Source organism: Marmota monax, unplaced genomic scaffold (assembly GCF_021218885.2).
Source record: "Marmota monax isolate L192 unplaced genomic scaffold, Marmota_monax_Labrador192_F-V1.1 WCK01_AAM20220418_F8-fsc00047, whole genome shotgun sequence".
NCBI classification, from domain to species: domain Eukaryota; kingdom Metazoa; phylum Chordata; class Mammalia; order Rodentia; family Sciuridae; genus Marmota; species Marmota monax.
The window spans coordinates 5,727,396-5,739,455 of NW_026692072.1; positions in this window are offsets into that span (position 1 = coordinate 5,727,396).

The following is a 12,060-nucleotide window of genomic DNA, read 5'->3' on the forward strand; positions in this document are numbered from 1 at the left end:
TTGCACAATAGTTCTACAAACTGTCATGCTATAGAGATTAATTTGAATCTACTCATAACCAAGGTATGAGTCATGGTATGCTATGCTGTGGTAACCATAAACAAGTCTAAAATATATAATAGTTCAAATTCAAATTAATTAATACCTCACTTGCAACGTTCCAATACAGCTATTTCTGGTCAGAACATATGAAGAGTAAGGATGGTGTGGACAGCTCCAGTTTGTGTGCACATTTAAGGAATTAGTATAATTTCAGTTTGAACGTTTTATGTTCCTACCTGGGTGGAAGAATATTTATTCAGGTAAAGAAAATGGGATGCTTAATGGGGAAGTCTGCATGAGCAAGGCCTAAAAATGACATATAGATATCCATTCACAATCCTTGTTCAGACTTGACTCACTTAACTTCAAAAGGGAGGGTAGTGACTAGGAGGAATAGAAACACATTTTGGGAAGACAGTTAAACATGATTTAGGGATCTTTAGAAAATATCTACTATGACCGATTAATACTGTAATGCTTTATGTTATATTTCATACAGTGTGTATAACATTCTATTATAATCATTTACATATATTTTATGACTTATAAGAAAGAGAAAAGAAGTAAGAGCAGATTGACCCTGAAATCAAATTCCAGAATACCTTTATCAATAATATTCAACAGTATTTTATTTTAGAATTCATAAAAGAAACTGTAATAGTCAGCGCTCTCCAGAATAGTGGAATCAATAGAAGGTGTAGATAGAGATGCATTCATTTATTTTAAGGAATTCTCTCAGGTGGTTTCAAAGGCTGACAAGTCCCAAGATCTACAGATCAAGTCAGCAGGCTGGAGACCTAGAAGAGTCAATGGTGTAACTCTGACACAGGAAGAGAAGATACTTCAATTTGAGTCCAAAGAAGGGAAATGCCAATGCCCTGATTTGAAGACAGACAGGTTAGAGGAGTTCTTTGAGAGACTGTCATTCTGTTCCGTTCAAAGTATCAATGACTGGATGAGGCCCACTTACTGTAGGGAAGCCCATCAACTTTTGTCTGTCCCATTTAAAAGTAAATCTCACCCTTCCATAGCCAAAATAAATAAATAAATAGAACTCTCACAGAAGCACCAGTGTGATGTTTGATCAAACAGCTAGGAATCTCCTGGCATCATTGATGCATAAAGTTAGCCATCATAGACACTGGAGGATCATGTAACATTCCACACATGTGCCAGTATTAGAGGGCGTGTGGAGTTAAGCATCTTTTATGTCTTAAATGTGCATTTACAGAAAATTAGTCAACATCATGTTAAGTAGACATGAAAACAGAAACGTTTGAATAACAGAGCTGCTTTGAAAACTCAAAACTAAATAGATCTATCTATCTCTATCTATCTTTCTATCCATCCTTGTGATTATGGTTCTTTTAAATCACTCACAAATCAATGCAGGAAAAGTGAAGGAAAAAAAGCTCTAATGGTTAATAAGGTTTAAATGTCATCACTCATACTAACATAATAAAATGAATTATTTACACAAAATATTCTGAAAATCTTTTAACCAACGTTTGTGAAGAGAAATAATTTAAAAATGTCTCTAGTAGGAAAGTCACAAATGTGTTTTTCATTTTTTTTTAGTAAGAGTAAGGTTTGTCTTGTCCAACTTGCACCTTATTTAAGGGAAAAACACATTTTGGTATGAAAAACTGCTTGTGAGTGTAAATGGAACAGGAATGAAGTTCACAAAGACATGATAACTGCTGTTATTTGCCTACAGAGTTTAAAAGAAGGCAGGCATTTTCCAAGTCAAGTGTTCATTTTAATTTTCATCAAGTGGTTATTCAATACACACAATCACAAAAGTACTTACTTTGTTGTAGTTTCTTTTTTATCACCATACTTCCTCTTTGATGGTGAAATGAACTGGAGAGTTCTAAGTGTGATCTCCCATTTACACTTGGTAAAGTGCTCATCATGACTGTTATCTAGCATATTTCTTAATAAATCCATGAGAAAAGACATTTTTTAATTATTAGGCCAAAGTCAGAAATCAGATAAAATAATCAGGGTTAACATTAAATGTCATACTTAGCTTTAAAAGAGAAATGTCATTATTAAAAAATAGAAACGATGTTTAATTGTAATTAATGTTTTAAAAGAAACCTTTTAAGGATAAAATTAACCACAAAGTTTGTGTGAAAGATTAGTACAGCATAACTGTTATTAAAAGAAACAAATTATATTTCGTGCTTTCATGATTCTGTCAAAATGAACCCCAATATTGTGTATAACCATAATACACTAATGAAAAAAGAAAAAAAAATACAAGTATTGTTTTAGACAGAAGATTGAATCTTTGCAAAGTGGATCTGGATAGAGATTCATTGTAAAGAAGGTGTGTTAACCTATCTCATGAAATAAAGAATTACCTTCTAAAGAATTCAAGAACAGATTTTATGATAATGTAATATGATTAATATATGTGACATTCTTATTTTAGATATCACTAAAACATTTTAAATTAGCCCTGCTATAATAATTAACATTTTGTATCCCATATCAGTGAGACATTTATTCGCCTTTTTTCCAGGCTGTCTTTCCAAGAAATTTGAAAATAAGCTTAGTACTTCTATCCAGGAAAAAGAACAGGTACACTTACTTTCCAATATTATGAAGATAATACTTTGGGTCCTCTAAGTCCAGAATTCTATTCTGTAATACAGCACTTTAGGGAAATGATCTCTTTAGGGAAATGGTTATTTTTCAGTATTGATATTGCTTTGTACAATAAGTTGTTATTAATTCCTAACTCAGGCAAGGAGTGTCTTCTACCCCTATCAATGATGTCAGGGCAAGTAACTTGCTAGCTTGCAGGTTAGCTTCAAAGTTCTTTATTCCTAACTGTCCAAAATCACATAGCAGTGTCAAAACTCTTTGTTTTAAAAGCAATACTTATTAAAATGTGAAAACCAGTTTTTAAGACACATACATTGAGTGAAAGTCCAATGTAACTGTTCTGTGAACTTTTCCTTGAACAATGGAGTTAGTACAGAATAAATAATTTTATGAACCTTAATATATAATTTTATAGTATTTTGTACTTGCACAATATAAAGTATGTTAGTGTGTATACCATTTAAAAATAGATTAAAAGTCTTAACACTACAATAAATAGCTTGTAGAGACAGATTAACATTAATGTAATACCACTAGGATTGACTAGAGGAAAGCAAGAATGGGGGAGGAAACAGTGGGATCCCTTATCGCAGAGAGTAACTGGGGAAGTGCCTTCTAGGACCATACATCAAATCCAGATTAACTCAGAGCAAACTCAATTTCAGTTTGAGCTGTTCTCTGGAATATTGGCTCTGAACTTGGAAGAGACATATGATACATGAAATACAGACTGTTCTCCTCTTTAGGAAAATAAAATTCAGCGAATGTCCAGAATTTTGTAAACGTTTCAAGAAGACCAAGAAAAAAATAACAAAATGAGTCTCAACAATTGGCTTCTGCAAAGGTACAAAGTACTGAGAATAAGGGGAAAGATTAAAGAGAAAACCAAATAAGGAGAATATTTTTCTCCACCAATCCTGCTCTTTACAGGGAGGCAATGCATTTTAGAAGTAAGAATCCCTGACCATTATATCCTAGATTGATATAGATTGCTGTGATCCCAATATTTTTTATGGAATTTGGCAGGGTATGCAACATATATATGGACTGATTATTCAAGTTCATTATTGCAATACTTATGCAACAGATAGAATATTGAATGAACAACTAAAAGTTGTTTCATTCAATTTGTCACCTTAGTGCCTATGCTAATACTTGGCATCAGAACAGACACCATATCTTTTTCTACTGAATTAATTTACATTTGCTTTGAATAAGAGAATTTTATATGGCAATGGATGGAAATTGTTCCATTTATATCAACCCTGCCTGGAGCCAGAGGTATCTTATTTATAACAGAGATGCACATTTCACTATTGTAATAGCAAACATTGGCTTCTCTGCATACCACAAATTCTGCTAGGTAACATTGTCAGTTGAACTCACACATAACCAGATTTCCCAAAAGAAATAGAATTTCATATCCAAAGTGAGGTAAAAACAGATGTATATCACAATTTTGTGAAACTGTCTCTTTGAATATTTACAATATTTATCTATTGTTGACATTTTATGCTGATTTTTTTCCTTACAAAATCCATTAGCTTACCATGCTATCAGGCAAAAAGAAAATAATAGTCTTTTGGCATTAAAAATAACTCATAATATTAAGATGAATATCATTATAGTAAGGGATAAAAATGAAGAAAAGTGACGCAGTAGAGAAGATGTCCTACAGAGAGTAAGCTTCATTGAAGACTGTGTACTCTGGGCATATAAATATTTGAGGAGTTTCTTAGTGCTATGTAGTATATATGCACACATGCAAACACACAAACATCTCAGTTAATATTTTCCAAGATGATGACACCCATTATTTTCTATTTCTTTGACTAAATGAAATCTTGTGAAGGCATGAATATCTTTCTTTTCTTAATATTAAATAATCATATTTTTTGTAATTCTCAGTCTTTATTTTACTAAGGGATTATATTTTTATTTACATTGAACACACATGGTTTTTCACTTGAAAAGCTTGATGAGAACACTTAACAAAGCATCAATGTCACTTATTGGTGGAAATCAATGGTTTGAGCTTGGCAGGCTCATTCTGAATTCTGTTCTATTAATTCTCCTCTTCAGAAGGAGACAGGATATGGATACACAAACCATAGGAAGTAAGGTATGCATCTGAGGACTTCATGCAGTATAACTCACTTAATACTTATTTTACAAAGAAGAAACTAAGCTTTAAAGAAATTTAATATATATTCAAAATTATATCTTTGAAAATTAGATAAGCCATGATTTAAAATCCAAGTCTCATGTTCTTTTCACTGGTTCAGAACACCTCCACAAAACCTTCATTAAACACACTGTACTCAGAAAACATGGAGTTAAGAGCCCTCAAACAAAGTATATATTTGATTTTGCTACACCTAAGTTACTGGTTTGTTTTTTAATTAATCATAATTTTAAGAATGCTACAGAGTAAATCTTAAGCAGTACTGAGAATTTTAATAAATTCACAGAAATATTAATATTTTAGATTTCTTCATGTGTTCCAATTGTTCACGAGGGCCATTTCATCTTTCTTCACTTCTGTATAAAAAAAAAAGTATTCTGGTTCAGAGTAGTTTCAATAATTTTATTTTTAACATTTTTCTATATTTTGCATTATGTTTTTGTTAATATTTGGGTAATCTGGTAAGGGGGCGGGGGCATGATTTCCTTAAGTAAAATAAAAGCAGCAACAATAAACCTAATACAACTACACACACACACACACACACATACACACAAATAGTATGTCAACAGACTGATTTTTTTCCCTAAACAAAAGAAATTTATTTCTTACAGTTCTGTAGGTCAGAAGTCCAAGATCAAGGTGTGAGCAGATTTGGTGTCTGATAAAAGTACACTTCTTCATAGACAGCTATCTTCTCACTGTAACATCATGCAGCAGAAGATAAAGAGATCTCTCTTGGGCCTATTTCTAAGCTTATTCATGGGGGTCCCCATCTTCACCATCTAATTCAGATAGATGATTCTAATAGATATACATTTTAATTCCAGTAACAATGATTATAAACAGGATAATTGCATATGAGAGACTATCTTGCAGAACCAGGGACTAGCCTGAAAGTTTTGAGTGACTTATCCAAAGGTCTCCCAGCTACTCCCACCATCATGTAACCATCATTTCAATTCTGCATATCCAAATGACTTCTTTGTAACATGGTAGTGATCAATGGTTATCTTGATTCCTTCCCACTTTTGCAATGGAATTTGATTAATAAATACCATGAGTGGTATGAGCTATGGGTGTATATATTATTATGTCTCTTCTATCTATATTAAATAATTTTACCATAAAGAAAATAATGAATGTTGGAGGTACTCATTATATTTAACCAGATTTAAACATTGAACAATGTTTATATGCATTAAAACATCACATGATCCCACTAAAAAGTTTCTAAATATCAGTTTAAAAATTAAGTTCATTTAAATTTTAAAAATACAAAAATAAAATGTAAATCAGAGTGACAGCTTAACAAAAACTTAGGAAAATTCTGGAATTGCTTCTATTGTAATTTAAGAAATATTATTTTCTAGAGGAATATAGGTTCTGAAATGTCAATATCTAAGAGCCTTACAGGGCAATATATATCCTACATATTAATACTTAGTACAGTGATGCATTTCTAACTCTTTAAGAAACTTTATAAATCATCCTTCCTAGATAATTATTCTGAATAAGCAGTCTGACTTCTCTTCAATAAAAATTTTCAGTTCCCTGCAATTATAATAAGAGATAAAACAAAAGAAAAATACTACTTCAAAATTTACAAAGGAATAAATGCTTATGGTATATATAATGAACTGCCCAAATTTTGTGAGACACTACTATAGTTTCCCTACCCATTTTATTTATAGAACATGAGAATAATAGATATTATGATGTTATCTAATCTATGATAATGAAAGGTTTTGATTCAATTTTTGGATATAGTTCTTTATAAGCTGCATGATCCTAGTAATTTTTTTATTATTCTTGAATATCAATTTCCTTATGTTTACAAAGAAACTTACTTCATAGAATCTCTAAAAGGAAATAAAATACTATAAAAAACAATGGTCATATTAAGTGAAAGCTGTCCCTAGTAGAATGTAGAATATCTAAGCTCTGAGTTAAGAGAGAATCAGTTAATTAACTTGCCAAAGCTCACAGCCTTATTTAGAAGAACTTCAACCCATTACCACATCTGATTCTGTCATTTCTGCTACTAGCTTTATAGATGTTATAAAACTGGCATTGTTTTAGATTCTCTTTTCAACCATTCATTCAGTCAGAAGTGAAATTTCATTCAGGCTATACTATTTTCAAATGTGTATTCATTATTTCCCTTGTTTGCAAAGTGCTTGCTCCCACTGATTTTGATAATGGCTGGGCCTATTTGTATTAGCAACCAAACTGGTCTTGCAAAACTGTATTATCTATTTTCCAAGTAAATTTATATGTGGCTGCTAAGTTATTTTTGCTAAAGTGTAGGTTTTACACAAAGTTTCTTGTTAAGACATCATCATCATCGGGGGCTGGGGATGTGGCTCAAGCGGTAGCGCGCTCGCCTGGCATGCGTGCAGCCCGGGTTCGATCCTCAGCACCACATACAAAGATGTTGTGCCCGCCGAAAACTAAAAAATAAATATCAAAAAATTAAAAAAAAAAGACATCATCATCATTTAAATGTGTTCACTTATATCATGTGAGAAAGTATATTTCTTGGCATTGAAGTCCATCTGAGCCTATCCCATAAAAGTACATACTTCACCTTTGCCCACATAACTATCCCCATTTATCAAATGTACTCCTTGCTTTTCTCCTAGGGTGGCCATGCTTATACCAATTGCTTTATTTGTGATTCATACATAAAGTGTTTCGTTGATAGAAACACTGTTTTTCAAGGTTGAAGATAAATAATGTCTTTATTAATTTCCTCATTTCTGCAGCTGAATTTTTCACAATGCATGTATACAACACCTTATTCCTTAGTTTTTCTTTAATTTTATTTCCAACTTTGTCCCTTACTAGCTGGGTGGCCTTGGACAAATCACTTTATTTTCTGAGCTCACTTTCTGTTTAAGGTGAATATACCATACTTCATCCAATTTACAGAAAAATGGTGAGGACCAAGTGGAATAATTATGTGACATTACGTTCAAATTACACTGATGTTGTTGTTTTGGCAAGGTAATAAAGAGCTTGGATTTGGAATGATAAGGATTCTAATGTCCAGTGTGGCTGCCCTGTTCTAACCAAGGAAGTGGAGACAAATGATGAAACCTGGGCCTGAGACCCTCTAAAGTATAGGGATTTTGCCTGTTCAATACCTGTTTCAATATTTAATGTGTTCAGAACTACAAATTGGGTGAACCAATGAAAATGCAGTTTCCATGTAATTAGTGATTATTGAGACCCAGGTTACATAAAATCGCTTTCCGGAATAATCATTAATCCCAAGGAAATCAAATTATTCATTGGTCCATCCCATTTGTGGTTCTGAACACATTAGATATTGAAACAGATATTGAGCCTGGCATGGTGGCGCATGTCTGCAATCCCAGCGGCTCAGGAGGCTGAGGCAAAACGATCAAGAGTTCAAAGCCAGCCTCAGCAAAAGCAAGGCACTAAGCAACTCAGTGAGACTCTGTCTCTATATACAGTACAAAATAGGGCTGAGGATGTGGCTCAGTGGTTGAGTGCCCTTGAGTTCAATCCCTGGTTCCCCACCTCCCTCCTAAAAACAAGAGTGAAACAGATATTGAACAGGCAGAATCTCTATAAATTAGAGTGTCTCAACAGTCACAGACTTGTCAACAATCATAACAATAACATAGGTTATTTCAAAAGAAATAAAAATTCCTAGCATGTTTGAGCACCTACTTTGTTTCTTCTATTTGAGTTCTAATTTACAGTTAAAAAGTTACACCAGAATTAGCACAATTTTCACACGTAGTACCTGTGGAATTTGAAATATTAAAGAATTAATATTATTCTTAAAGTTGTCTGTATGTATGTATTTTCAGACTTAGTGTGAAGTGTGATATTGCTTTATAATGGCATTAAGATGCCACTGGACACTAGCATTGCAATTATTTTTTATGACATACTTTATATTATTTAGTTACATTTTAAATAATGAACAGACTGTAGTCTCTTAAATGATTTAAAAATTATTTGAGGTAACTAAATGGTGATAGTGGTGACTTGGTTGTTAAGGGTAGAGATAAACATGATAGAATGTTGGTCAAAATTTGGCTACCAGTGCCTACCATTTGAATATTTTACTGGGCAAAGACTCTCAATTGTGCCAACTAATGATGATATATTTCTGAGCAATCAAAGACTATGTATGAAGTCTTCTGGATCTTTCTAAAGACAGAACATAGTGATGAAAAACTTTTCACATTTGACATAATAAGAATGCTGACTAGATTTTTAAAAGGAATGAGGGTATATTTAGTAAATATAAATAGCACTAAAAGAGTAGAGCAAAATAAAGATTCCAAATAAAAAGTAACTCATGGTTACTTGAAAGAATAAAATGGATTTAAAATTTCCCTCATTCATTGAGAACTACATTTTGCTATCAGAGTGATTGGCAACTATCTAATAAAACATATTCACTAGGCATAATTCAACCTTAAAAATTTTAAAGAAATGTTAAAATATTTTGAAAAAAAGTAGTTTTTAATCAAAAGAAATTACAAGTTAAATATGAAATAATAATACTTCACTCAATGAAAGAAAATAAGAGCAAGGAAATAAACAAACATTTGCATAACTGAAAAATAGAGGAAGTGCTGAGATTATAATACCAATTCCTGAGTGTTATATATCATGGTCTGATCCCAAGCAAAAGGAAATTTGGATATATTGAATATCTTTCTCTTGATTTTATGTTTCATTATAAACTATAAGCATTAAAACTTTGGGACACAACTTAAAATATAAGAACTAGTTTGCAATATGTTAATAATTACAATTTAAATGATAAATTTAAATACTTTATAGTAATTTTCATAATAATTATAGTTAATCATATTAACCCATTGTAGTATTAAGCATCATAGTAAATTATTCATTCACCTAGAAATCAATGTGAAACAACTTAAAATAATTCCAGTTGAGACGCTATTCCCTTTGAGATTTTTTAACATGTACTTTTTAGTTGTCAATGGATCTTTTTATTTTATTTATTTATTTATTTACTTACTTACTTATTTATGCAGCACTGAGGATCAAACCCAGGGCCTCACACATGCCAGGCAAACACTCTACCACTGAGCCACAACTCCAGCCTGATATTATATTATAATAATAAATTGTGTTAGGGTTCTCTAGAAGAACAGAACCCACAGGAAGTATAATCATAATATTATACTTTATTATAATTAAATATACATATTATGTATCATAATAAAGGGTAATTTATTAGATTGGCTTATACAATTAGAAGTTGGATAGTCCATAATGGCCATCTGTAAGCTGGAGAACCAGAGGAACCAATAGCTGCATAGTCCAAAATGCTGAAGTCTCAAATCAAGAGGCAGCAACAATGTTACCCTAAGGCAGAGCCTAAAGGCTTCTGAAATTTGGTCAAAACTCCCTGAAGAATCACTGGCAGAGTCTGTATGAAAGAGTCAAGGAGCCAGAGTCTGACTTCCTCAGGTGATCAAAGCAGCAATCAAGAACCCCCTTCAAAAAGATTTTAGCTTACATCTATTGCTGCTTGATTGTTCTTCCAACTTTCATTCCATCCAAGCCTCCAACCTATTGGACCATGTTGCCCAGGCTTAGGGAGGGTCTCTACTTAAGTTCCCTATCCCACATGCCAATCATTCTTAGACATACCCTCATTGACACACCCAAAGAATCCTCTTAATCTTCTGCATCTCTTAATCCAGTCAACTTGATAATTCAAATTAACCATTACATAAACATTTTAAAGTTTTTTTTTTTTTTAATTGAAGAGAGGTTGTCTAATTTTGCATTATTATTTTATCATAGAAGCTGTACACATAGGTGAAAATATCATACTTAATTAATGTGTACAATTAACATGCCAATAAAAAAATGAAAAACATACAATCATTGATTATCACCACATAATTGAGGACTTTGTTGAAACAAATCAAGAAATATAAATGTTTTTTAATAAATATTTAATAGCCTATTTATTGTGTATTATTGCATATTTTATTCAAAATTATTGCAAGTTCATCAATAGAACACTCACATATGTGTGATTACAGTGCTCTTTAGCCATCTTTTGCTTTCATACAAATAAAGGCAGACATTATATTTATAGATTTTTAAAATTATATTAATTTTAAAGGAATATTGCCAAGCTAGGAGCACAGAGCTTATTTTATTTCAAAATTCATTAGTATGAGTCATAGCTTCAAATATGTAAACTATGGTAATGCTATTTGGAATCTTGCCACTGTCTCCAGATTTTAATTGGCAAGCCAATGTTGAGTTAGACCAAAATTCTGGAAAGTCTTCACTATAACAGTCCACCTGACTAAGCACATATAAATTATAAGATACGCATTATATAGTGATGTTTTATGAACTTTTACATGTTGTAAAACTATCAGACCTGGATGTGCTTCAGTTTCTTGTCTTTGTGATCATTTACTTACACTGCAGCAAGAATTACTCTTCCCAATTTCTGTGCTTTGTGCATAATTTCTTTGTTAATTTGGCCTTAGGTAATATGGTCATTCATATTACCTAACCTTTGTAAGTTAATCATCATACAAAATCAAGCCTGACATGCTTAGGAAGACACACAGACCTCTCTTGGTTGCTGTGATATATTTCTTTCATTCTCATTCTGAAGCAATTATATCTGATTATCAGAAATCACAATGTAATCTTGGTTAGAACTGCTATGTACCAAGAACTCTAGCAATCCAACCAAGATGGTGGTCAAAGGGTGCAAATGTTCAGTTAGAAAATAGATTTTTTTACAATATTTTTTAGTTGTAGATGGACACAATGCCTTTATTTTATTTATTTTCATTTTTATGTGGTGCTGAGGAACCCAGTGCCTCACATATGCAAAGCAAGCAAAATCCCAGCCCCAGGAATAGATTTTTTTTAATACCTATTACAAAGCATGGCAACTACAGTTAACAAAACTATATTTTTATAGACAAACATCATAACATCACTTTGCATCCCATAAATACAAGTCCTTATAATGTTTAACTTATAATAACAAAGATAAAAATGATTTCCGTATTTTATGTAATGCCTTAAGATTTACAAAACATTCATGCCGTCTCTGAACTAGTTCATAAAATTATCTAATAAGGTAGGTAGCATATCCATTTTAGGTTCTTTTCTTTCCTTTTCTTATTGTAGTGAAATATATATAGCATAAAATT